Raw genomic sequence first — 27,559 nt, forward strand, 5'->3', positions numbered from 1 at the left:
CAACAGGATTACTTTAAATCAGAGTACCTGTCTTCATCATTCAGTAAAGGATTTATGTGATTGATGACATTCGCTTGGTAGGTCAGCAGCTGATTATTGAACCAGTAGAGGTGACTTTGAAGGTTATGTGTTGCTATATACAATAACCACAGGACAGACAGGAAGCTGGACCAGATTCCCAGAAGAATTTCCAGCCCTAGTTCCCTTCAGCCCAGGCCATATGGGGCAGAGACAGTGCCAGTGGCCTAAGTAGATGACATCCATCCAGGGCTTTTTCTGAGCAGGAACGCAGTTCCTGCTGACTTGGTGTCAGGAGGTGTGGCCTAATATGCAAATGAGTTCCTGCTGTGCCTTTACTACAAAAAAAGGGGCTCTGCCTCCATCTAAATGTAGACAAAGCTTCGCTGATGATTTTCCTAAGCTTATCAGCAGCCTTTGGCACAGAGAACAATGCCATCCCGTTAACATGTTTGGAGACAGAAGCAGGGATTAAGGGGATGTGCTTTAGATTGCTGTCAATCATTCCTCATGGGCAAGAGTGACAAGATTGCTGTAGGAGACACGTTTTCTACAGATCTGTCTTGGGGTTCCACAAGGTTCAGTACTGTTCCTCATGCTATTCAATCTCTATGTGAAAGCTATGGAATAAAGCATCCATGGTATTGGAATAGGGTGCCATCAATATATTGGTGACACCCCACTCTACATTTCTTTACCCAAATTGTTTTGTAATGCTACAGATACTTTGAATCATTGCCTGACTAAGGGTAAACAACCTGAAACTCAATCCTGATAAGATGGAAGCAATGCTGAGCAGAAAGGCCAAAGCCCTAAGGGAGGACTGGGAGCTTCTTGCTTTGGATGGAGTTCAACTGTCTGTTACCAACTCAGTAAGAGCCACTGGGTGATTCTGGAACCAGCTTTATTGCTGGAGAAGCAAACTAACGCAGCTGCAAAAAAAGAAAAAAGTGTTCTACCAACTCTACTTATCTTAGAAGAGGGCCCCCTACCTTGATTCAGCTGACCTGGCTATGTAGATCCATCCTATGGTTACCTCAGGGCTTAGATTACTGTAATATACTCCATTCAGGTCTGTCCTTAAAAGCTGCCTGGAAAATCCAGTTGATACAGAATGCTACAGCCTGGCTACTCTTAGATGCTAAGCGGAATCTGTGTATCTCTTCCACTAAGCAAACAGGTAAAATTGCAACTGTCCACTCATACACATTTTCAGTGGTGGATTCCACATTGTGTAACAGCCTGGTTAAGGCTGTTAAGAAGGGCCCCCATATTTCTGTTGTTTAACAAAATGTTCATGTGGCGGAATGAGCCTGCTCAGGCCTCATTCCATCCTGCCCTCTTAGGTACAGATGTCAAACATGCAGCCCAGGGGACAAATCAGGCCCCGGAGGGCTCCTATCAGGCCCCCAAGCAACTAGCTGTCATCTGCTTCCTTCTCCCTCTCTCTTGCATCCTTCTGCATAACACCTTGCTAAGGCTTGCTCAATTGCACAGGAGCTAGAGAGCAAAACTTCTATGTTCTCCATTGGCTGACGCTTCTCCCTTGAGGAGGAAGGGGAGCCAGAGCTTGCTTTGCCAGGCTCTCTCAATCACACAGCAGAGCCACTGAGCCAAGCCTCTCTTCCTAGGGAAGGAAGGAAAAAGCCAGAGCTTCCTTTGCTCAGTTCCTTGGATCCCATGGGAGAAATACAAAGAAAGCACCTTTAAGACCAATGAGTGCTAATGTTTTAAGCATGTTTTAAGTTTTTTTAAAAAAATCTTTGTGTTTGTCTGTGTCCTTTATAACATTTATATCTCTGCTACCTAATCTTAAATAGGTACACACATGGCCTGACCAGACAAGCTCTCATTTATGTTAGATCCAGCCCTCATAACAAATGAGTTCAACACCCCTGCTCTAAGGTTTTCCCAACACCTGGAGAAGCTTTTATCTCTCTCTGGTAAGCCGCCGCCACCACCACATGACCTTTGTAGGAATTGCCCAATATGAGGGCCAGGATTCCCAGCTTCCCTTCCAAGTTCTGAGGCCTTACCTCTGTTTCTCCCAATGACCAGAACCTGGTCACCACAGGAACTGTTTACTGCCTTGTGCACCCTTGGAGGAATAGTCGCTTGCCCACTGACTGCCTTTCCCCAAGTACTCCTTTTGAAATAGTGTATCCCTTTTAAATAGGTTCTACCCCTCAATTCCAATTGTGAATGTCATCCCACCAAGTTTCAGTAATGCCTATTAAGTAGATCATAGTGGATGGTGGAGGTCTATGTGGTGCAGAGAACCACTACCAGCATTCAAAGATTTTGCTCATTTCAAACCTCCAAAGAAAAAAGGCATTTCTTAACAGGGCAAAACAAAATTATTCAGTAGGCACACTTGTAGAAAGAGTAGAGCTGTGGAGTACTGGATCATCTCAGGAGGTGCCCCCTATTACTAGGAATCTTCAAATGTCATCATATTTTGTAATTAGCTTACTGACTGGCTGAGTAATTTTATCGTACTTGTAATCTGCCTTTAGACCTAGTGATAGGGTTGCCAGCAGGGGATGAGGGGATAGAATTGCCAGATCCAGGTTCATAAACAACTTGTTTCAGGTTGAGATTTGGGGGTGGAGCCTGGGAAGGACAGGACCTCAATGGGGTACAATGCCATAGCATCCACATTTCCCCCAAGGAAACTGTGATCTCTGTAGTCTGAAGATGAGCTGTAATCCTGGAGGATCCCCAGGTCCCACATGGAGGCTGGCATCCCTACCTAGTGAGAAAGACTGTATAAAAATGATTACAATCTTTACTCATAACCCCCCCCCCCCACTAAAAGCAATGAGTCAGGCAGAAACATTTCTTACCTGGCTTCACAAATTTGTATTAGGGGTTAACAACCATCAAGGACTGTTGGGGTCCCCCTGTACTTCCTCTGATGAGCTCAGAGTACAATATAGGAAGAGGCGTATGCTGGTAATTGGGGATTCCCTACTCAGAGCGGTAGAGCCCAAAGTGTGCTGATCAGACTTGTCATCTCGAGAGGTATGCTGTCTACCCAGTGCACGCATCCAGGATATGACAGAAAAGGTAGGAAGACTAGTCAGGCCCATGGATTATTATCCTTTCTAGCTAATTCATGTGGGAACAAATGATACTGCCTGTATTAAAACAGACTATATAGCTCTGGATCAAAAGGCGAATGAGCTGGTAGCGCATGTTTTGTTTTCATCAGTTCTTCCTGTTGAAGGCTGTGGCTTAGGGCAGGAAAGAAGTATAGTGTCCAAATCACATGAAGTGATGATATTATTTTACTCTGCTCAGACCTCACCTAGAGTACTGTGTTCAGTTTTGGGCACCACAATTTAAGAAGGATACAAACAAGCTAGAACACCTTTTCCTAATGTGGATTCTACTGTACCGTCGTCACGAAAAACTGTAAGATGAGAAACACAGAGAATATAGCACCGAGAATGCTGGAACTAAATTTGATGGTTTTAATTAGATGGTTTTAATGTAATAGTATATATAAATGAATTGTAAAATGTTGTGTAATAGTAGTTTTTATTACTGTAATCCTTGTATTTTATGTTATGCTATGTGAGCCGCCCTGAGCCTGCTTCAGCAGAGAGGGTAGGATACAAATTAAATATTATTGTTATGTCCAAAGGAGGACAACAAAGATGGTGAAGGGTTCTGGAGACCAAGTCCTATGAGGAAAGACTGAAGGAGCTGGGTATATTTAGCCTGGAGAGGGGACAACTGAGAGGTGATATGATTACTATCTTCGAATATGTGAAGGGCTGTCATATAGAGGATGGTGCAGAATTGTTTTCTGATGCCTCAGAGGGTCTGACCAGAAATTAAATCAAAAGAGTATCCGGCTCACCATTAGGAAGAACTCCCTCAGTGGAACAGGATTCCTTGGGAGGTGGTGTGCTCTCCTTCCTTGGAGGTTTTTAAACAGAGGTTAGATGGCCATCTGACAGCAATGCTGATTCTGTGAAATAGGCAGATCATGAGAAGGAGGGCAAGAAGGGCTGCATCAGTGCTTAGTTCTTGTGGCTCTTTCTTACATGCCCAGAGAAATGCTGACTAACACTTTGGGGTCAGTCAGCAAGTTTTCTCCAGGCCAGTTTGGCAACGGAAGTTTTTGCCATCTTCCAAGGCATGGAGCAAGGGTCATTGGGGATGTATGTATGTAGGTGGGAGGTATTTGTGAATTTCCTGCATTGTGCAGGGGGTTGAACCAGAAGACCCTGGAGGTCCCTTCCAACTCTATGACCCTATATGTTGTTTCTTCTTACCCTTTAGTTTCAAAACCACCTTGTAAGATAGTAGTTCACACCGTAATCACATTATGGTTTTTAAAAGTACCCAGGATTAAACACAATATTAATATTCAATACAATATACAACAATTCCTCTTCAATTAAGCAAGGATTTTTAAGTTTAGTGCCAAAATGCCAATGCAACTACACAAAGACTGCACAGTGCATGCCATTCGAGTAAACAGGCAATAAAACTAAAAAAAAAAAACCCCAACCAATTATGAAATGTAAAGTACTTTCATTTTTTTCCAGTGCAATCTGATGCTAAGTCAATGTCAGTGATGCACATTTCTGAAAGAGCCAAAAACCTTTTGGTCTCAAATCCTAGAATTATTTTTCAGTTGAGATCTTGCAATTTTTCCCTTGTAGATAGTTCCTCCAACAAGAAATGCTTTATCTAGTTTGGCAATCAAAATATCACTTTTCACAGAAAGGAGAGATAAAGCCCTGCCAACATTATCACTAATGTTAATCAAGATGTTGACTTGCATACAATGTGCTGCTCCTTTAGTACCTGGGGTTTATGGAAATACTCTCAAATATCCCACAGAAGCAGGACTAACAATGACTGTGATGCACCATACCCTTTTCAAACTAGTTGTTACAACTGGTGTATGTACCATTAGTATTCTAAAAACTGTCAGGAATGGATGTCAGTACAGAGTTCAAGCCATTACTTGTATGTAAGTTTAAGCATTAACTTCCATACATAAAAGAAAGAGGAAGTCAGCCTTTCTTACTTTTGTTTCCCTTTCTTAGGCAGAAAAGGCCAGCTACGTATGTGACACCACAAAAATATGAGCAACAAAGTTCAAAAATGCTAAGGAATAATATGTTATATTTATATAGTATTTAATGCCTTGCTGCTCTTGGCTTTCAGAAACGTGAATTTGTCAAAGAAATCAAGAATAGCTTCTGATTTACCATGAAAATAAATTTAATCCTCAGGAGTACCACACCAACAATTAGCCCAGGCCCATTTTATTAGACTGCCTGAGAAGCAGATTTTAATCTGCATTTCTTTTAATCCATTTTAAATAACCCCAACATTAGCAAGATCACTTTGGGCCACTGGAACAGTGTGTTATTGGAGTAGCTGGCACAAAGCTAGAACTGAAGCAGTTCCAACTAGGTTTGAACCAATTTACTGGGCAATTGAACTTCAGAATGAAGAAGAGTCAACCACACTCCAGCAGTGCTGGTTTAAACTGTGTGGAGGCCCCTAGGCAATCAAAATCTTGGGGGCCTCCTAACAAATTATCTTAGAGTCTGAGTGCCCATCCCACCGCTTATGGCCCCCACTGCAGCCACCTTCTTAAAAGCCCCTTTTACTAAGCTGTGGGGGAGAGGAAGAGGGGCAAACTTGGTGACAATGCCGGCAGCAATTGTACCAGGCAAGTCGGGCAAAGATCAGCTCAGTTGCTGGCTGTTCACGCAGGCTGGGAGGGATGTAAGCAGGAGGAAACCGGGGGGGGGGGGGTGAAGCTGGCCTGGGGCCTCTAAAGGTGTGGGGGCCTATAGGCCAGTGCCTACTTGGCCTAATTGTTAATCTGGCTCTGCACTCCAGATTTCAAACAAAGGAATTTAATATATTTTCTAAATGTAGCATTTAAAAACAAAAATTTGAGAACATGTCATAACAGACAGAGAACAAAACATTCAAGATCTAAAGAACTGAATTTTGGCATTGGAAATTTAAGTTCCAAATGTTTAGGTTAAGCATCTTTGTAAATATTTGCATACTGGTTTTAGGAGGCAGATGCTAATTTCATAATATTTAAAGTTTGGTTGGTTCTACCTGATGTTTTGCTGCAGTTTGCCATCAAAACAGCAGTTTCCAAAAAGTTTCTGCCCCTGTGTGACCACTTTTTAATTTAATCTAGTGGGGTGATTTCTGTAAAATATTTATTTTCCATGGCCAGTCACATCACCTAAAAAGGTCAAATTGTACATCTCCAGTTAGCTCTGCTGAAGCTGCTAGCGGAATTTCACACATGCAAATATTTGTTTCATCACAAACTGCTGTACATTTAATAACTGCTGAGTTTCCAATGATGGCATAGAAGTAGGGTTGCCAGCCTCCAGGTGGGGTCTGGAGATCTCCTGCTTTTACAACTGATCTCCAGTTGGCAGAGATCAACTCCTCTAGACTGGCTGCTTTGAAGGGAGGACTCTATGGCATTGTGCCATGCTGAGGCCCCTCCCCTTCCCAAACCCCACCCTCTCCTGGCTCCACCCCCAAAGTCCCCAGGTATTTTCCAACACAGACCTGGCAAATCAATAAATAGAAGTGTGAACAGGCAAAAGAAAAAAATACAATTTGTATGCCAAATTTCAATAATCTCCAAATCAATTCAGTAATTGCAATTTAGGGTCTACTGCTAATTTTATTTTGATAATTTTATTTAACTCTTTTTAAATCAAATGTATTAAATTCTAAAAACACTAAATTCCAGAGGGCATTAATCATGTGCCAATACTTTCCATTTAAACCACAGCCCCTCCAACAATATTGCAGAGGTGGCTTTATACATGTCACTAATCTTTATTGGTATAACATACCACCTATACCAGTGGTGGCGAACCTATGGCACGTGTGCCAGAGGCGGCACTCAGAGCCCTCTCTGTGGGCACACACGCTCCCTTGCCCCCCCCACAAGGCTTGGCTCCCCCGTACACACAAGACTTGGCTCCCCCTGCAGGCCCCCCACCGCCGCCCCCCACCTTTCCTCCCTCCCCGGAGCTGCAATGCAGCCACGATCCATGGCCCCCCTCCTCCTCAGAGGTGCACCGAGCCGTGCTGCGCTGAAGCTTGACCCAACAAGCTTTGATGTGGCCAGCACACCTTTTAACTCTTTGAAGCCCACACAGGAAAAGGCTTCGCTCCCCCTCACTTCCGGCTTCAAAGCGTTAGAAGGTGTGCTGGCTGCATCGAAGCCAATAGGGTCTAGATTCGGCGCAGCATGGCTCAGCATCCCTCTTAGGAGGATGAGGGCCATGGAGCATGGCTGCATTGCAGCTCTGTGGAGGGAGTGAAGGTGGGGGGGGGGTTGGCGGGGGGGCTGCAGGGGGGAGCCAAGCTTCGTGCACGGGGGTGGGACAGGGAGCATGTATGCCCACAGAGAGGGCTCTGAGTGGCTTGCTTTGGAGAGGGATTTAAAGAAACAAATGCCTTCTCCAAGAGCCACACAATAGTTGCAAAAGAACCATCTGTAGCTCCCGAGTCACGGTTTGGCCACCCCTACTCCAGGTGGTAAAGAGAGGTTGCTGGCTTTAACAACTGATCTCCAGGTGATGGAAGTCAGTTCACCTGGAGAAAAAATCTGCTTTGGAAGGTGGATCCTGTGGCATTATATCCTTCTGAGCATGGGTGCAGAACAGGGTTGCCAACCCCCAGGTGGTAGCTGGAAACCTCCTGGGATTACAACAAACCTCCAGGCAACAGGAAATCAGTTTTCCTGGAGAAGATGGCTGCTTTGGAAGGTGGACTCTGGGGTCATTGAAGATCCTCCTCTCCCCAAACTCAGGCTCTTTCCCCCAAATCTCCAGGTATTTCCCAACTCAAACCTGGCAACCTTAACTGGGCCTCCTTCAGAGAGACAATAGGGCACTCCAACCTTTTTGAGCTCATGGGCACCTTTGGAATTCTGACGTGCGGGGGTGCAACCACAATGCAGCCCCCAAGCACAACACACACAGGAAAATTCCTTGCAGGTGTTCCTGCAGTTTTAGGGAGGGGGTTAGATGGGACGCACTAGGGCAGGGGTGGCCAAACTTGCTTAACATAAGAGCCACATAGAATAAATGTCAGATGTGTGAGAGCCACCAGACACAAATGTCAGATGTCTGAGAGAAGGAAGGAAGGAAAATAGATGGTAGGAGGGAGCAGGGAGGGAAAGGTGGAAAGAAAGCAACTTGAATTTTAAATGCATTCTCCAAGCTACTGGCTGGCTTGGCTTGAGGAAGTGGTTTAAAGAGACAACTGCATTCTCTGGTGGGGGCTTCAAGAGTCACACAATGTGTGTCAAAGAGCCACATGTGGCTCCCGAGCCACAGTTTGGCCACCCCTACACTAGAGAGATGGGTATAAGGCAGTTTCACATATTCATGTGGCCAAGACCCGGTTGCGTTTCATTTTTTTAAAACTGTTGTGGCACGGCCCAAGCCAAAGGGAAGAAGAGAGCATGGGTGTGTGGGGATGGGGGCGGGGGGGAGAGAGATCACGACCTTGAATCAAGCACGTTTTTTTTAAGGGATGTGGATTTATTACAGGAAATGTTGGATCCCACTAATCTTGCAGAAACAGCAGCCGGGAAAGCCTCTGGTTTAGGATTAGAATGGGAGGAACTGCAGGATTCTTTGCTTTCAAATGCGATGCTTCTGAAAGCAGTATCTGAGCAGAGCTCTTTCAAGATATAGGGACCGTAAGGCAAATTGTTGATAAGCTGTTTTTGAATTGATGTTCTGGTTTTCCAGAGCATCCCTGACAAGTGTTTGTCCAGCCGCTGCTTAAAGACTGCTAATGAGGGGGTCAATTGCACTGCTGAGCAACTCTTACTGTTAAAAAGTTTTTCCTATGCCAGTCCTCTCCTCTGCTGCCAGCAGGAACAGCCCCCTGCCCTCCTCTAAGTGGCAGCCCTTCTAACACTTCAAAAGAGTAATCATGTCTCCCCCCCTCAACCTCCTCTTCTCCAGACTGAATATCCCCAAGTCCCTTAGCCTTTCCTCATTGGGCTTCCTTTCCATGGTTACTTGGAAGTAATCTACAATGAGCACTATGAAACCTACTCTCTACACATGCACAGGATGGCAATTTTAGTTTAAAGAAAGAAGATATTGGATTTATATTCCACCATTCACTCTGAATCTCAGGGTCTCAGCAGCTCACAATCTCCTTTATCTTCCTCCCCCACAACAGACACCCTGTGAGGTAGGTGGGGCTGAGAGAAGCTCTCCCAGAAGCTGCCCTTTCAATAACAGCTCTGTGATAGCTATGGCTGACCCAAGGCCATTCCAACAGCTGAAAGTGGAGGAGTGGGGAATCAAACCCTGTTCTCCCAAATAAGAGTCCACACACTTAACCTCTACACAAACTGGCCCTCCTTTCTCACATCAGACTTTCTAGTTAAAACACTTTAGACTATCCCTGAAGTTTCCAAGGGTAGCCATGCTGGTCCATAGTAGAACTAGAATAGAGTCCAGGAGCACCTTAGAGACCAACAAGATTTGGGGGAGAGGGCACAAGCTTTCCAGCATTAGAGCTTCCTTGATTAGATAAAAGGAGCTTTGACTCTCAAAAATCTTGTTCTCTAAGGTGCTGCTGGACTCAGATTTAGCCATATAAATCAGTGGACTTCTTTCATCAACTTAATTTATTAACTAACATCATGTAGCCCCTGCCTTCCTTCCCCGCAAAGGACACTGAAGTAGTTTGACACACTCTCCCCTTCTCTTTTTTCCTCACAATATTGTTTACTTTAATGTTTCTAATGTAACTGTTTTATTGTTGGTGCACCATTGGTCACCGTATTGTTAGCCGCCCTGAGCCTGCTTCGGCAGGGGAGGGCGGGGTACAAATAAAATTTATTATTTATTATTATTATTACAATGAACCTATGAGGCAGGTTAACTCAGAGTATATTACTGGTCCAAGGTTTCCCAGCAAGCTGCCAGAGCAGAGTAGGTATATGAATCAGGACCTCCCAGGTCTGATTTGGACACCCTAACCACAAGCTCCTACTAAACACACCATATTTTAATGTATTCTTTTTTCCTAATGGCAAACTAGAATAATGTTTAAAATGTATGTTACATGTTGAAAAGCAAATCAGATGGACAGAAACACTCTGGGAAAGACACGTTCTCAGTTTAACCCAGACTGGCAAGCAACAGAGCAATGAACAGCCACCATTTATTGCCTTATGACACTCTCACTATCATTTTCCAATTCTGACATGTTACTATTTTGTTGGTTTCCTAAGCAAATGCTATTCAGACCAAATATTCTTTCAGTTTGTTAATTTCGCTATGAGTTGTTTTTTTCTAAACTAAAATGTCAGTATTCGGGTTAAATTGCTGTGTTGGCACTTTGCGATAAATAAGTGGGTTTCGGGTTACAGTTTGGGCACTCGGTCTCTAAAAGGTTCACCATCACTGACCTATACAAAATGTTTAAAAAGCTCCCTGAGGTTGGTGCAGAATTTGATTTTAAAGGAAAAATATTTCCAGACAGTATTCCATATTTCTGGAGGCAATTCTATTTTAAGATGCATTTCCCTAGCACTAATTATATCTTCGTTAATGTATATTAGATACGTTATGTAAATATTGTTACATTTGGACATACCATCAGTTCAGGAAAGCAGTTCAGGAAAGCAACAACTTTTTGTTATAGGCACATGATGGATGGACTCGAGAGAACCCTCTGTGTTGTTTGAGCACCACATGTAAAAATACAAATAAATAACCCTGGGAGCTATTTTGATCAGTTAATCATTGTTAATATACTTTATGACCACCTCAAATGTTTACCATTTGAGTTACCATGTATTTACTTTATTGAGGAAGCTTGGACTCAAACCTGAATAGTTCAAAGTAGTGAAAAATAAACAGGCTTCTATTCTAAATATTGACTATAATACAGATAAGAATCATTTATCAAAAAAACTACCGATGATTCAGGAATATTTCTGATCCCACCCTAATGGTTGCCAACATGCAGGTGGGGGTCTGGAGTTCTCCCAGAATTACAACTGTCTCAAGACTACAGTGACTATCAATTCACCTGGAGGAAACATCAGCTTTGGAAACTGGACTCCATGGTATCACATCCCTTCCCCAGAAAATTCCTAAAACAGAGCTTTCAAGCCTACCCACTCTGCAGGAGACTACAGGAGCTCCAGGAAAAAGATACTATGATCTATGGAGGTTTGTGTGCATATACTGTGCAACACAGACTTCTGCTAAAAAGGGCGGGTCGGGAGGGGGGGAGAAGCATCAGGGCATGACCTCTATCAGGTTGTTATTAATCAGGAAGAAGTTGGAGTCACAAACGTCTGAACCCTTGCATAGAGATAATCCTGTACATATAAAATTCCTTTGAAAATTTAGGCATAATTGATAACAAAAGGAAATGTTACCTGACAATTCATCAAAAAGATCTGCTGAATCACATCGATGATTCAACTAATACATTGTCTTTCCACATTGGCTGATCAAATGCCCCAGAAAGGACATAACGGCAAAGCCTTTCCTGCGGCTGCTCTCCAGATCACCACTGTTTGGCTGCACAAATCTCAAGATTCCCGCAGAAACCGGCATGGTTTAGAATCCCAAGCTGGTAGAGAGGAAACAAGCTCCATTTTAGCCAGCCACCTGAACTCAGTAATCATATAAAACTGGAGTCTGGCTGAAGGTTTCAAAACCTCAGAGGAGAAAGCACAGGAATGGAAGACAAGCAGAATTTATGCCCCATTATGAACAGAGGCTCATTGTGACATCTGAATATGGTCACAGAGTGATTTGTGAATACCTATATATAACTATGTTCTGAATGACAGGAGCCAATAATTTTTAATTACAAACATTTGTATCCCATGTTCTTAATAAAATTTACTCCTGAGGCAGCTTACAGCTTATATATATTTTTCAAAATCTACTATAACACAGTGATAACATTAAAACTCTAAGTAAAACTGATTTAAAACCTTTAAAATCAGCAATAAAATCATAAGTGGTAATAATCAATGGTTATGGAATAAATATCCCACTATAAGCAAGGTGCCCTGGTCTGGATAGCTGTCACGGGTCAGTCTGAACTAGCAGATGCTCAACCAGCTGATGCTGCTAACACCCCTGTCTCTGAAGCAGCAGAAACAAGTCCCAGTGCACAAGCTGTTGATGACAGCACATACACTGGGACCTCCAAGGAAGTAACTTTGCAAGGCAGCGCACCAGCAAACTGGGGCTGGGATCCTAAAGAGACTCCACAGGCTGCCTTGCCTCCACTTTCCCCAGAGCCATCAGAATGCAGGAGGCAGCAGGAGTGCTTGGGCCTCCTCAAGAGGAGATGAAGCACATGCCTTGCCACCCAACAATTACCAAGTTAGGAGAAGCACCTGGGACGAATGAGTTAAGTGGATAGCTCACTCGTGAGCTCAACAAGACTCAGCTGTGAGCCGTCCATAAAGGAAGGAACCGCAGATGGTTCAGGCATGGGAGCAACTCATCACAATACTGTAGGCGCCACAACCACTGCACTGGACCCTGATACCCCTTGCAACTCTTGAACTCCTGGCTCTGACCCATGGACCTGTTCTGGATTTGCTTGCTCTCTAGACCCTCACTTGACTCACCCCAAGCATAACCTTCAGACTGAAGTCTCAACTATGCAACTTTGGTCAATGCTCTGCCTTCACTGTTTGCGACTCCAGCTGGAGTCCACTCTGACCCAAACAATGGCCCACGCTTGCCCAGTCTTGTGAGATCTCAAAACCTAAGCAGGGTTGCCCTGATTAGAATTGGGATGGGGGACCCCTAAGGAATTACAGGGCTGCTACACAGAGGCAACCAATGGCAAACCACCTCTGTTAGTCTCTCGCCTTTAAAACTCTACAGTGCTGCCATAAGTTGGCTGCAACTCAACAGCACTTACATACACACACAAGCAGGGCAGTAAAGGGGAAAAATTACAAATAAACAAAAGGCCTAGGAAATAAAGATGTTTCATCTGGAGCTTATAAAATCGTTCTGGTTCTTGAATTTCCCCACACAAAGCCTGCTGGACAGAATATTTACAGATTCAGAGTATAGAGTGGGATATAAATGCAATATCTTCTTATTTAAATTAAATATGAGCTTTCTCACTAAAACATGTTCTTCTTTCACTAAAACATGGCACTGAAAACAGCAATGGAACACAGTACCAAGGTTAAATTTTCAATCTTCTCTATTGTTCCTGACTTTCATTACATAACAATGCACATCCCCATACTTACCTAGTTGTTAATATTACCATGTTGAAGATTCTGAGTCAACAGAGTTGCCAGCCTCCAAGTGCGGCCTGGAGATTTCCTAGAATCAGAAATGATCTTCAGGTGACAGAGACTAGTTCCCCTAGAAAAATGGCTGCTTTGGAGGGTGGACTCTATGGAATTATATTCCATTGAGATCGGCCCTCCCCAAACCCCTCCCTCATAGATGCCACCCTCAAAAGCTCCAGGTATTTCCCAACCCAGAGCTGGCAACCTTATGAATTACACATAATGTATATATTACCTCCTGGAACAACATTTCAAGTTTGGTTCTTTGTCTAAGACTACTACTGCCCTAACCTGGATAGCCCAGGCAAACCTGATCTCATCAGATCTTAGAAGGTAAGCAGCATTGACTCTGGTTAGTACCTGGATGGGAAACTTCCTTGAAACTCCAAGTCAGGAGGACAGGGACAGGCTTTTTTCAGCCACCTCTCTGAATAGATTGAGTAGATTGAAGCTAAATCCAGCGAAGACAGAGGTCCTTTGCTTGGGTTGTGGTGGTCCGGGAAGGTAAATCCCCATACCGGCCTTTGACGGTGCGCCACTGACAATGGTGCACAGGGTCAGGAGCATTGGGGTACTACTGGAGCTTGCCTTGACAATGGAGACCCAGATAGCAGCCGCTGCTAAATCCGCATTTTTTCATCTTAGGTGGGCAAGGCAGTTGGTTCCCTTCCTGGAGCACGGCAACCTGGCAACAGTGAGCCATACAACAGTCACCTCCAGGTTGGACTACTGTAATGTCCTCTACATGGGGCTGCCCTTGTACCAAACCCAGAAGCTGCAGCTAGTGCAGAACGCAGCTGCCCGGCTGTTATTAGGGCTTCCCAGGCGGGAGCACATTCAGCCAGGACTCCGGGAACTGCACTGGCTGCCAATAGTATACCGGGTGCCAATAGTATTCTGGATTCGCTACAAGGTGCTGGTTATTACCTTTAAAGCCCTATATGCCTTAGGACCTACCTACCTTAGGGACCATCTCTCCCCACATGTTCCCCAGAGAGTACTTAGATCTGGATCTCAAAATCTGCTAGTAATCCCCGGGCCAAAGGAGGACCGACTGCAATCAACCAGAGATAGAGCCTTTTAAACCGCAGCCCCCTGCTGGTGGAACCAGCTACCGGATGAAGTGAGGGCCTTGTGGAACCTTGGGCAGTTCTGCAAGGCCTGCAAGACTGTCCTGTTTTTTTCTGTTTTAATTACTGTAAATTATTATTGAATATGTACTTTTAATATTTACTAATTGTATTGCTCTTCAATTTTATGTTGTAAGCTGCCCTGAGCCCACCTCGGTGGAGAGGGCGGGATATAAATCAAATAAATAAATAATATCTTTCAGGTCCCCAGTAAGGGTCAGTCACCAGAAGTCGCCATGACTTCCAAGTACACACACGGACAAATCAAAAAACAAAAAAAGACTATTGGTCACTGCTCAAAAACTTTCAGATAGAAGGTTGGTTCACTTTCAACAAGAATGTCAACATATTTAATTGGTTTGTAGAGTTGGTGGAATTTTGTTTACATGGAATTACAATTACAAACTTTGATAAAAGCAGCTTTTCAAATCTAGTCATGCAGTTCCCAATGCTGATTTCATTTACACTACAGTTGAAATAATAATTAGATTAGACTTATTTATAAGAGACTTCATCCTCAAAAGTTAGCCATCCCTGGTATATAGTAACCATTTTCTTGTAACTCGGGTGAGACTAAGTTGGAGTCCAGTAGCACCTTTAAAACCAACCAAGTTTTATTCAGAATGTAAACTTTTGTATGCATGCATACTTCATCAAATGACGGAATAGTGTACAGTGAGCAGAGTTACATATAGCTGGTGGGCAGTGGTTAAGCATGCAAAATGGTATGAAGTTATAATCCAATATTTGTAATACATACAAAGAAATGCTGACAAGCATGTCATTAAGTTATGACCCTCATCATTGGGCTATAGCCCTTTCACATAAGCAAAAAAATCCCATGAGCAAAAAAAGTCAAGTCACCAGTAACATACCCAGTGGCACTTTAAAGATGAACAAAATTTAGTTTGGTATAAGCTTCATCCTGGATAGCCCATACTAGCTCCTATCCTATCAGATCTCAGAAGCTAAGCCAGGTTGGCCTTGGTTAGTATTTGGATGGGACACCATCCCCCTCCCCCAATTTTTTTTTAGCTTCATCAGTGCCAACTTGGTAAAATCCCCCAAACAAATCCATGTACTATCAACTTTTGACCTCCAGCTTTGTTTCATGGAACGCCTCTTTGTTAACCAAATGGAAACCCTTGATTCAAGGATAGGTTTTACTCTTGTCCTTGAAATATCTTTTTGCTTTGTTTCATTTCACAGACTAAGCCTCCAATAAACACCACTGCAGGCTAAGTAAATGGTCCTTTAGCAACTCTAGTTAGATCTGCTTACTTGGTGGAGAGAAGGTAATACTGAAAAACATCCTGAGGGGCTGATCTTTCCCTGTGCATTCCAGCACACAATTCATAGATTATTATTCCTCTAATAGTAATAGTCCACCACTGCTGCAAGAGTAGGAAAATTAACCATTGAGGATAATACTGTAAATAAAAAAGTCACCAGGGTTTGAGGGTAATTCCTAATCTACTCCTCATACATTTCCAGTCAGTCCTGAGCTAATAAATGAGGTCATCAGTTTAGAAGTAGAAAAGGACTCCAATAGAAATTCTGTGTTTTGTTTTGCTAATCTGTTATATTGTTTTACAGATTTTGTAAGCCTCCTTGAAGGCCAAACATGGTCAGACAGTAGGATGCAAATGTTCACCTGAATAAAGGCTATGCAGCTGTTTGCACCACCACCTCGGAACATGCAAATCTGAATCCTCACACTGCATATACTGAGGGTAGGAGTTCATACTGAACTTCTGGTTTTCTTCACAATGTTCCTAGCCTTTGGGAGTCCCCCTGAATTTCCAGTTTTAAGTGAGTGATCAAGGCACAAACTAGATAAGCTCTAAACACCCCTGGGAGGCAATGCCATTGGTTCTTACAGAGCAAGGGGAACCAATTATTTGTCATTCAAGGCGAATCCATGAAAATGATACTCATTCCCCTGTCCCCTTCATTTCTAGACAGGACTGCATAGTCAATGAAAAAGTCACACACTTGCGTAAGAACTGTAGCATGTGGGTGGAACAAATGAAAAAACTATGAAACTCAAATGTGCTACTTAGTCCTACATTAAGAGACATAAGTGATTGCACAAAGAATCCCAAAGAACTTTTTTATGAAATCTTTTTTAAATGGTCACCAGAGTCTGAAAATGTTGCCTATTTTTTTTTTTAAAAATGGTCATCATCAGAGACTGAAAATGTTGCCTATATCCAAGAATCTTCCACAGCGTCTAATTATAACTTCTACATTAGCTTCTTGCCTCAGAAATTATGCACCTCATCATCCATGACAAAAAACAAGCCTTTTGAACAGATCAAGGTTATGTTAAAGGATTATCTTTGAAAACCAGAGGGATTATAATGCCAGTTCAAACTGAAGGAATAAAAAGCGAACAATGTGTGACTCACTTTTCAAAAGCATGGATATTAATAAAATAACACTGCTAGGTATCAACTGTATCATTCAGCTTTTACAAAATACATTTGATCTACAAGTTGGCTACATCATCTTCATGCTCCTATCCAAGAGAGATCTACACCCTTAATTCCTAGTCCTTAAAACATAAACCAAAATATATTTACTGAATACAGTTGAAAATGTTTGGGTAGGATAACAGTGTTTCTCAGAAAATTACACAAAAACTCACATCTATCACAAATCAAGAAGGGAATCAGACAAGGAAAGCAGTCTAGCTCTTCCTGACCACAGTTGAATTAACCTAAATTTACAAGTCTTACACACCCATTTTGTTCCAAAGAAAAGCCGATGAGAAAGAGAGAGAAAGAGGTTATATCCACCAACATGTTAAAAAAAAGCATCCCTTTTTTAATCAGACAGAAGGTTCACATTGGGACTAACTCATTTCAATCCCTTTATCCTTTCCAACAGTTAATTTGAAAGCAACATCTCTGCAGTAATTAGCTAGATGCTTGCTCTTATATCACACAGGGAAAGGCTAGGATGCTATTATTAAATATAAAAACAACAAGGGAGCAAAATGAGCCTAATATCTGCTAGAATGCTAACAAATCAATATAATGTATGCACAGAAATATCTGCCAGGAAAGGGAAGAGAGAGGAAGCAAAATAAAAATAAAAGCAAACCATCTACCATAGGACAAAAGGTTTATGGGTTAGATGCTGTGTGTAGTTAACACTGTAGGTTAATATAAAATAAAACAGAAATGCTCCAGTAACCCTCAGCAGAGGAGGCACACTGGTAAAAGTACAAAACAAGAATTATAATCAGTGGGGGAGGTGGGGAAAAGAACCAGAGCCTGCTTTTTATCAGAGGGAAAAATGTGATGGGGCAGTGGGTAGTGCCAGAAATGATATAATTTGGCATGAGTCGCTCTGGCATTTTCTGGCGACAGCAGGAGAGGATGCCATGATAGCCATGGCTTGGAGGAGAGAGATGGGGGGAGGGGGGATAATAAGCATCCTTAGATACACCGTGAACGGTAATTTCAAGAGGGGTGGGACAGCTGTGCATGCCATATTGGTGCATGAAGTTTAGCAGCACACCAGGAGAGGGGGGGGGGCTTTTTTTTCTTAAGGAGGCTTTTATTACCTACTATTGTCTAAAAGGCTAATAGTACTGATCCAGGTGAGGACCGAGAGATGTACGTTCTCATGGTGGTGAGGGTAAGGAGGCGGACATTTCCCCGGATAGCAAGAGATAAAACAGAAAAGGCCAGCGGAAGGGGGGGGGGGTGTTTCCAATACACAGGGCAGATATAAAATAGCGGTGGGGGGAGGTCAACATTAAAGCCATGGGCAACATTCTAAGACAAAGCAATGTTCAATAGATGGAGAACGTCTACAAGGGAATGAAATATGAGCGAGGGGAGCAAGGAGGGCACCTTGTTCTAGAAAATGACGTGTTTCGATATTCCGGGGTTCCTAGGTACTTAAGGCCAGGGTGATGCTCGGAGGACAGGGAAGGGAGGCTGGCCACGGGGATGCCTCCCTTCTCCCTGCAGGTGAGCAGTGGGCGCTAATAAGAGCAGAGGGAAGGGGGAGTCTCCGCCACTTGCCCTTCTCCTCCCACAGCTCTCCTTCCCTGCCCGCCGTCTCTCTCACCTGCCATGGCTGGAAGCGGCTGGAAATGGCGGCGGAGGGAGGCAGGCCCGTCGTCGGACTGGAGTTGCGCTCCCTCAAACGGCAGTGGCGGAGAGTGAGGCGATGCGAGAGCTCAGCCGAGCAGTTCTGGCAGCCGCGGCGTGGAGGGAAGACTGAGGCAATGCTGAGGGGGCGGGGGGAGCCCGGCCAAGCACCGCCCCTCGCAAGATGGCGCGCGCCATGGGCCCTCAGCTCACACGGGAAGCGCTCGGCCGGGGCTCCGCTTTGTGATGGTGACATGCGGCGGTGGCGTGGTTCTCTCGCCTCATTGCCTCCCATACCTCGGGCTGCAACGGGCGCTGCAAAAGGGGAATGCGACGCCGCCAGCAGGCTCGACTTTTGTGCGCCTGAGGGTTGCTTTAAAAAAAAAAATCTCCGCTAAATGGGTAAATTCTCAGGTCAGCCGAGGTGATGGCGGCGGTTTAAACTTTGCCTCCGTTGACACTAAGACATGAGTCGAGGCCTGTTATTTTTCGTTCGCGGCGCGGCTGAAAAGATGTCCGCGTGATCGTAGGCAGCCAGAAGATCAGCAGGCGAGAAGGCAAGCACACGATCCCACGTGGGGAGCGTCGCCGGTTGTATTTCTGCTTGTTAAGAGGCGACCGGGGGGGGGGGGGTGGCTAAGAGGCACCCCAAAAGAAAAGAATCTTGTCTGCTGTGAGACGAACTACAGTTGGTATTTAAATATAGTGCAAAGTATCTGGAAGTCACGTCGTTTTGTATTTAAATATAGTGCAAAGTATCTGGAAGTCACGTCGTCAGGGGATTTTTTTTGTCCATAGATTCTTATGGCAGCTCATCTGCCATAGCCATCCTCAGATATAAGATGCAAGTATCTGTAACAACTGAGGAGCAATGTGCAGGGTTGGGTTCACAGGTGATTACAGACCCAACATGCATGTTCCTATACAGGGTTCGGGTGAAGAAACACCTGCCAGAATTCTTCAAGCTACACCTGTCACAGTTTCCTCTTCTACACAACCTCCTATAGGACTCCCAGCCTACGTTGCATTTATTCAAGATACAGTACACAAATAATATTAGCCCCCCCCCTTTTTTTAAAAAAAAAGCCTTCACAAAAATCTTGAATAGCCAGAAAATTACAGCAGGCTACTCCGAGGGTTTTTAAAATAACTTCTATATAAGTATCTAGTTGAGAAATAATAGCTAGGACAAATAAACAGTGAAGTCCCACAAGGATAGTTGGGACTGATATTATCTAATTTGGGGGTGAACAACATTCTTAAGAATGGTGAAAACCAAGGCCAACTGTGGTTAGTGGGCAGCAATATGGCAAATGAAGTTGTAAACTGATATATGTTGGAATAAGAAATCCCAACTACAGATGCTTGTTAAGGGGGTCCAAACATGCTGAGGCTGAGCAGGAAAGAGACCTTGGGGTCACAGTGGATAACTCAATGAAAGTGTCAAGACAGTGTGCTCCAGCAGTGAAAAAGACAAATTCCGTCCTTGGGATTTTTAGGAAAAGGATTGAAAATGGCCAATATTATAATGCCCATGTAAAGATCGATGGTGCTGCCTCATTTGGAATATTGTGTTCAGCTCTGATCACCATATCTCAAAAAGAACATTGTGAGATTAGAAAAAGTAGATGAGAAGGCAACCAAAATTGTTAGGGGATTGAAGCACCCTTCCTTTGAGGAAAGTCTGAAAAGTCTGGGTTTTTTCATTTAGAAAAAAAACAACTAAGTGGGGACATGACAGAGATTTATAAAATTATACATGGGGAAACAGTAGGCACAGAGAAGTTTTCTTTCTTTCTCAAAATACTAGAACTCTGGACATCCAATGAAGTTGATGGGCTGTAAATTCAAGACAGACAAAAAGAAATTCTATACACAACAAGCAATTAAAATGTGGAGTTTCCTTTTAGTTACCATGCCTAGTAGCTAAACTCCATGAATGTGTGCAAACTCTTTTTAAAGTTGTCAATGCCTGTGGCCATTGCTCCATACTCTGGCAATGAATTCCACATGAAGAGGCAGCAAATTTCTGAGTACTGGTGCCAGAAGGAAGCAACAGGGGAAGGGCTTGGCTGGCCAGAGGAACTGGTTGGCCCCTGTGTGAGACAGGATGCTGGAGATGGATCTCTGGCTTGATCCAGCAGGGTTCTTCTTTATGTTATGACAGTTTCTGAGCATTTCAGGTGACTACAGAAAACGTTTTAGTGTAGGATCAGGACCGGCTCTACATGTTGTTTGAGGGGGGGAACAAAATTAAAAAATGACTCCTCCTTATAAGCCATTTTGTCTTATGGTCCCATAGAATACAATGGACTCCATACCCAATTTGGCACCTCCCCTCAGTCAACGCCCAGGGCAAGCACCCCCCTGTGCCCCCACCCTAGATCCAGCTCTGTGTAGTATTGCACACTAAGCAAGTGAGAATTTGTCCTTTTTAGGGCAATTCAATCCCAAATACTGGAAGTGTGCCTTCAAGTTGCACAAGAGAATGAAAAGCCCATGATAACCTAGGATTTGGCCCTTCCCACTTTAGCAGTACTATCAAGAATTCCAGTTCAGTATTAACCTTTCCCTCTAGGCCACACACAGCATTGTTCTTGAATTCCAAGATAAATTTGACTGACCAGCCAAAAAGGTTTGGAAAACTCCTTGTCTGAGTGCCCTTTAGCAAATGTCTTAATCAGTAGGTATCCCCTGATTAAGCCACAGCCTCCCCCATTCTGGTGGTTGAACCGGGAGGCACTTTTTTGGTTTTTTGTGAATGTAACAGAAGGGTTTTTGAATAAACATGCCCAATAATAAAGTGTTATGAAACTGACTGATGGATGTAACTATAAGAGGAATCCCAAAATGTGTGTCCTGATTATATCTGGAAACCATGCTGGACTTCTTTGACATATTCTGGAGGACTTCTTTGATATATCATGGACTGTGGATCTTGTTGATATTTTTGTAATTGAAATGGACTGCTTAGAGTATTGATTGTTGTGTGGTTTTCCCCTTATGTTACAAGTATTATGAATGAGATATTCTATTGTATAGGTGTGTTATTTCACTAATTTATAATATAAAATTACACATACTTTTCTCATAAAATATTTGAATCTTTATTAAGATTTTGAAAGATCGTTGTAATTAGATACTGGATGACTCTTACAGTGTGTCTAAGAACTGGGAGGCATGGCAGCCATGATAGCTCACATTCATGAACTGTATGTCATCATCCTGCAGCAACATATCCAAAGTCCTCTTTATCACACAAGGTAGAAGTGGCAGAAAATGGACTGGAGAAGCTGGGGTGCCTTCTCTTCCAATTCAGCCAGAGTAAAGGTAAAAGTTTAATTTCTGAGTGAGCTGCCACTTATCAATGCTATCCTGAAGATTTGGAGTTCACAATGGAATATGAGGTCCATATTCTTCATAGTAATTTGAGCCATGAAGGTTACAGTCTTAAACCTACTAGCTGTGAATTAACCCCATCCGGAGGGATTGCTTCCGAGTAAATATCCATAGGATTGGGACTGTCTCTAACAGTGCTATCCTAACAGAGTTACACCCTTCTAAACCTATTGATTTCAATGACTTCAGCTCTCTTTCTCACTGATAATCTGTCCTTTGATGTTTGTTCTCTTATCTGCATTTAGTATGGTGCCTTGTTATTTGCATATATTGAATTAGAGGCTGATTCATCCCCACTCAGGAAAAGTACACCCGATATAATCTGAAGTAGGGGTCATGTTGTAGAAAAACAGGTGGTGGAGCTCATTCAGGGATTGTTACGCAGCTACACCTACTATTCAGTGGAGAAGGTAGGTAGGTGGAGAGGAAGAAGGGGAACCCTCAGAAAGGTTCAGGAACTGCACTCCTGTGAGCTCCTGCTGAATTCAAGACCTGATCTGAAGCATAGTTCAAGTGTTGTTTCCCATGTAAGTGCATACATTTGGCACTTCAGAACTGCCATTTGTATTGGCTGCTCAGTAAGCACTACATTTCAAACAATACTAATTTTAATATTTAGACATGGTCTCTGCAAAGGAATTGTAATATCTGAAGTGCCCTTAAAGGGTGGGGAAAAGAAGAAATGCTCTTGGTCAGCGACACACATCTCTGACTACTACATCATTCAGCTCTGACCTTCAGTTGATCTTTCAGCCACTGCTAAAGACTTGCTGTTGGCAGAGAATTCAGTTCTATACTATTACTTATTATAACTTAATAAGAGCATGCCATAAGAATCAGACTACAAGAAGTGCATACATCAATGCAGAAACTTGCAGAAGACACAACTCTCTCAGGAGACACTGAGCTGCTTGAAGATGTCACACCAAAGCACCCCTCCGTGTTTGAGAAATGACTATATAAACCCAATGAAAACAAAAAAGGACTACAGGTTCGACATTTTGTAGCAGAAATGATCCTATTAACTTACAAAGGATCCTGCTCTTCTGCCATAATAATTTGGTAGGATGTTACAGTTGCTAGCTTTGTGATGGAGCCTGGAAATCTCCCACTTTTAACTGATACCCTGCTGGCAGAGATCAGCTCCCCTGGAGAAAATGGCTGTTTTGAAGGGCGGGCTCCCCAAATCCCACCCTCTCCTGGATCCACCTCCAAAGTCTCCAGGTATTTTCCAACCCAGACCTGGCAACCCTATAGGATGTTCCACTGAGGTCAATAGGATTTACTTCTAAATTAAGGGTACATGATAGTAGCTGATGATGATTACTGCACTGGGCTGTTGGGTCTGCTTTACTATGCACCACAGTGCTAAAAGAACAGTAAAATATAGTTGACCAATCAAAGTTGACATGTAGATTCAGGAAAATGTTAATTTCATACTATCCCAGATGCAGGGTATCTACAGCTACCCATGTAACCCCCATGAAAATGTTACACACACACACACACATTACTGTCCATAACTGTAACTTGTATGTGAATGTAAGATGACCCCACACACCTTTGATGACATGTTTGGGAAAAATGAGTAAATACTGTATTTGAATTCAACTAACAGTGTGGAGAAAATACGAGGAATAATCTTTGTTACCAATATGGCTAGTAACCAGAGAACTACTTTAGGTGCACCTCAGGGTTGGTAAGCACTGTCTAGGTAGGATTTTTTACTCCCCCCCACCCCCCTTTTTAACATTATAAACTGTTGTTTAAATTCCCCTGTTTAAAAAACAGTTCAGTTTGCAGCATAATAGGCACATGGGTTGTCATTTAACAAATATAAATCCAGCACCATTTGATTATAAAGAACTAGCTGTATGATTCTTTAAAGTCTAGCCTCTATATCCTAGAACACAGAGAGATAAATTGGGAGGAGGGGGAGGTATAATTTATCATCCAGCTGTTTGGAAAGCTGGTCCATTAGTAATAGTCATAATGTCAGGGACCACTATCCTACAGACTAGAAAAGAGTAAGAGTCATAGCTAGAAATTTTTAAATCGGGGGCAGTGAAATTTTTCAGGGATCACTTAGCCGCTCCCCCCCCCCAGCTCAGGAGAGGGTGATGCTTCTACCCTGCCATCATCTCTCTAAAATGCAGCACAATTGTGCATGGCCCCGGAATGACTTGGCCACCTGCCTACCTGTCTCTGCCACCACTACCCCTTCCAATGACCTCAGTTAAAAAGGCAGCACTGGGCAAACCTTCCTTTCCGGCCCTGTGGGGTGGAGGAGAGTCTCGCTGTGTCTGCTGGGTGGACAGAAAAAGGGGGTGTGCCTTGGAAGCCAGCCAGGGACCATATACAACCCCAGGAGTATCCAACCACTGCCAGCACCACTACTGCCTGATGCAACTGCCTCCCCAAAGCACTAGCTCAAATCTCTCTGGGTACTCGCCATCTCCCTCTCCCCTCCCCTAAAAGCAGACTGATCCAATTCCAAGGGGGCAGGCTGGCTTGCACTGGCTGGCTCCCCCATGCACCTGGCAAGGGCACCCAAACTGAACTGGATGGAGCAGGAGAAGAAGCAGCACCACCTGAGAACCCCCCAGCCTCTTCTTCCCCGGAACCCCTGCAGCTTTCCCTCCCTGCCTCCACTGCCACTTGAAGGCCAACCCTCCCCCCCCCCCCCCCCCGCAATTCAAATTGCTCAGGAGAGATAGCCGCTGGCCTCTCCGTGCAGTTTAAAGACCCCACCCATCAGCTAGTAATGGCATGGGGAGGCTGGTGGCTGCTTCGGGAGGCTGCAGTAGCAGCAGAGATGGAAGGCTACAGGCTGGGGGCCCTAAATTGGGAGAGGGGTGCCAGGAAGTAGGGGGCAAGCCCCCCCCCCCCCGCAGCCTGGTCCCAGCAGTACCTTAAAGACTAACAAGATTTGTAGTAGGGTATGCCTGCTCACTGCTCACTTCTTCAGATACAGCTAGAATGTGAGTCCATCTGACCTATATACTGAAAAGTGGAGTGATTTCAGATGCCAAATGATATTAGCAGGCAAATGACAATAGAAGGTATAGTTGGATTTGATTAGGTGCAATATACTCTTTTTTTTCTACTGCTACAGGCCAACTAATACAGCTACCCATCTTGATCTATCCTTCGGACTGTTAATTTGATTTTTTAAATATTGCCCAGTGATTTATACCGCCTAGTATAACCTCAGAAAACATCTGTAGTCACCTCACATGTAGCTGCTTGTCTGTATTTAAAGAGCCACAATTAAAATGTACTCCAGATGGGTAGTAGCATAACACTGTGCCATGGGATGTTCACTGGTAGTCCACTTGGTCACCCTGACTTAATATTTCCTTATGTAGACCAGAAGTGAAATATTGCTATCAAGATCAGAACACAGGCAACACAACCCTTAGGGAGAATGGAAGCCTTCACAGCAGCCAGGGAAAGATAAGATAGCACAAAGGGTAGTTTTGGCTAGTCAGTCTAGACACAACTGGTCAGCTTGAGAGCCAGACATTGCCAGAGATCACAGCTCCCTGGCTGTACTCCCCATAGAAAAGGAAGGGAATCGCTCTAGTGGCATAACACAGGAAAAATATACAAAAGAACCTTTATGAGATGTCATATGGGGGACATTCCTCCTCTCGCGTGTGACGCTGTTAGGCAGTACAGTCCTTAATTGCAGACCCTAAAACTACTTAAACAACACATAGAATACCTGCTCTGAGGTCTATAATTAGTGATTCACTTATTGTGAAAGACTGGGTTGTTGGGTGTCCATTGGGCATTGGTCAGAGGTTGGGGCCATATACCATGAGGTCATTGGAAGCAGCTTGTTCCAAAGCTCTGTGCACCCCACACATTTGTCCAAATAACATCAACAAGGAAGTACATTGCATATTGTATCAAATATTGCAGGGTTAAAATGGAAATACTATAATTCTAGCTAGACAGCACTGGCAATATTCAGTTGGAATTACATACTGACAGAATAAAAGCAATTTCTTCTGGACTCAAGACTGATTTGATTACTAGGTGAGAAAATTGGCAGTCAAAAACAAAAAATACTGCTTACCATTTCTACAACATTATGAGAATCTTTCCACTCACTCTGGACTTGATCATCACATATTAGACAGCTCAAATCAAATTCATTTAGACTTTCCTGTTATTGTTGTTGCTTGATTTTGTAACACTTGTTCTCTTTTCTTTGTGTGTGCATCTCAACAGAGGACTATATTAGCATTTGTCTGTTCTAAGGAAAATAATGTTATTTTTCATTATCAAGCACTCCCTGAATATTTCCAGTAAATATCACTACAAATCTTACCATTGATTAGCAAATGCCATTGACCCATCAAATGCCATCACATCAGTTAAAACTGGAAATGCAGGCCTATTTTGACCCCATTATTATTAACCAAAACATCAGATTATACTGTATACTTACTTCTGAATTCAGCTAATTCGAGTGGTGATAATAAGGAGGTACCGTATATGTGCTTATTTTGTCATTTATAGTAGTATTGATCGTTATAGCAAAAATGTTATGCCTTAACAAATACAGTAAAAAAATGTTAAAATGCACACCAGTATTACAGATTTTGTGTTTTATTTTTGATTATCATTTTGTTGTCAGTCATCCTTTTTTAAAGCCTCTTTTAAATAGCTTAGTTTTACCATATAGAGAAAGAAGTAGACCATATTGCTGAGGATAAATTAGAATGCAGCTGGATTTATGGATAGATAGAAACAGATGTTTCATTTCTCAATAGATATAAGCAAAGAAATTGATTAGATAAATGAACATAATGATAGGTTTGTTTTGGAGAGTGTAATGTTTCTATACTTGATTAATTCCTGGAAACTGTTACCTTTGGCCACAATTGTTGGAATAAGCAATAATGGGCTCAGATTTATTCCTTAATCTCCATGCATTCACTTGGAAGTAAGTGCCATTAATTTAAGTGAAAGTTATTCAAGCAGATCTGCTGAGGAATGCATAACTTGGGAGGAGTATTATTAAAGGAATGCAAAACCACATCTGTTCTTCTTTCTAAAAACACATCAAGAGGTATTAAAATATTTATATCCCACATATCCTTCATTTCAGGCAGCTAAAAAACTAATCAAAACATCAAATCTCCACAATAAAACTGTGAACTTAGAACAAACAGCCATAAAAACAACTTAACAAGAACAACTTGGACTAACAACAGCCAGAGTTTATGACAAAAGAACCAATCAAAAGCATCCATTTGGTAAGATTTATGTATATATTTATTTATATCCTGCCATCCCCTGCAAATGAGCAGTTGCAACAGTCATATCACAACAATGTCACACACAAAAATACCATAATAACAATGTTAAAACATATTATTTTAAACCAGATTAAAACCAATTCAATTAAGATGGCAGAGCAATCTGTGGGAGTGCCTCCTGTATGGGTACAATTAGGTGATCAATGGGCATCCAATTGCCTGAGAGTGCTGTGCATCTCTATAGCACAGAGGGACCATTGTAGAGCTGCTAGGTCTAAC

At 43.1% G+C, this 27,559-nt stretch overlaps 1 protein-coding gene and 1 long non-coding RNA gene across 2 annotated transcripts in view; one reads left to right on the forward strand and one right to left on the reverse strand.

The window, feature by feature from the left end:
- The window catches only part of SLC23A2 (solute carrier family 23 member 2), a 93,462-nt gene extending 74,723 nt beyond the window's left edge, over nt 1-18,739 (reverse strand). Inside the window, exon 1 of the mRNA XM_060251886.1 lies at nt 18,586-18,739. The gene's annotated coding sequence lies outside the window, so the exon portion shown is untranslated. The remainder of the gene's footprint in view (nt 1-18,585) is intronic.
- Nucleotides 1-27,265, forward strand: part of LOC132580798 (uncharacterized) — a 33,649-nt gene extending 6,384 nt beyond the window's left edge. Inside the window, exons 2-3 of the long non-coding RNA XR_009556083.1 lie at nt 26,247-26,323; nt 27,130-27,265. This is a non-coding gene — a long non-coding RNA (uncharacterized LOC132580798). The remainder of the gene's footprint in view (nt 1-26,246; nt 26,324-27,129) is intronic.
- The last annotated feature ends 294 nt before the right edge of the window (nt 27,266-27,559 follow it).

This window comes from Heteronotia binoei, chromosome 12 (assembly GCF_032191835.1).
Source record: "Heteronotia binoei isolate CCM8104 ecotype False Entrance Well chromosome 12, APGP_CSIRO_Hbin_v1, whole genome shotgun sequence".
In the NCBI taxonomy this organism is placed as follows: domain Eukaryota; kingdom Metazoa; phylum Chordata; class Lepidosauria; order Squamata; family Gekkonidae; genus Heteronotia; species Heteronotia binoei.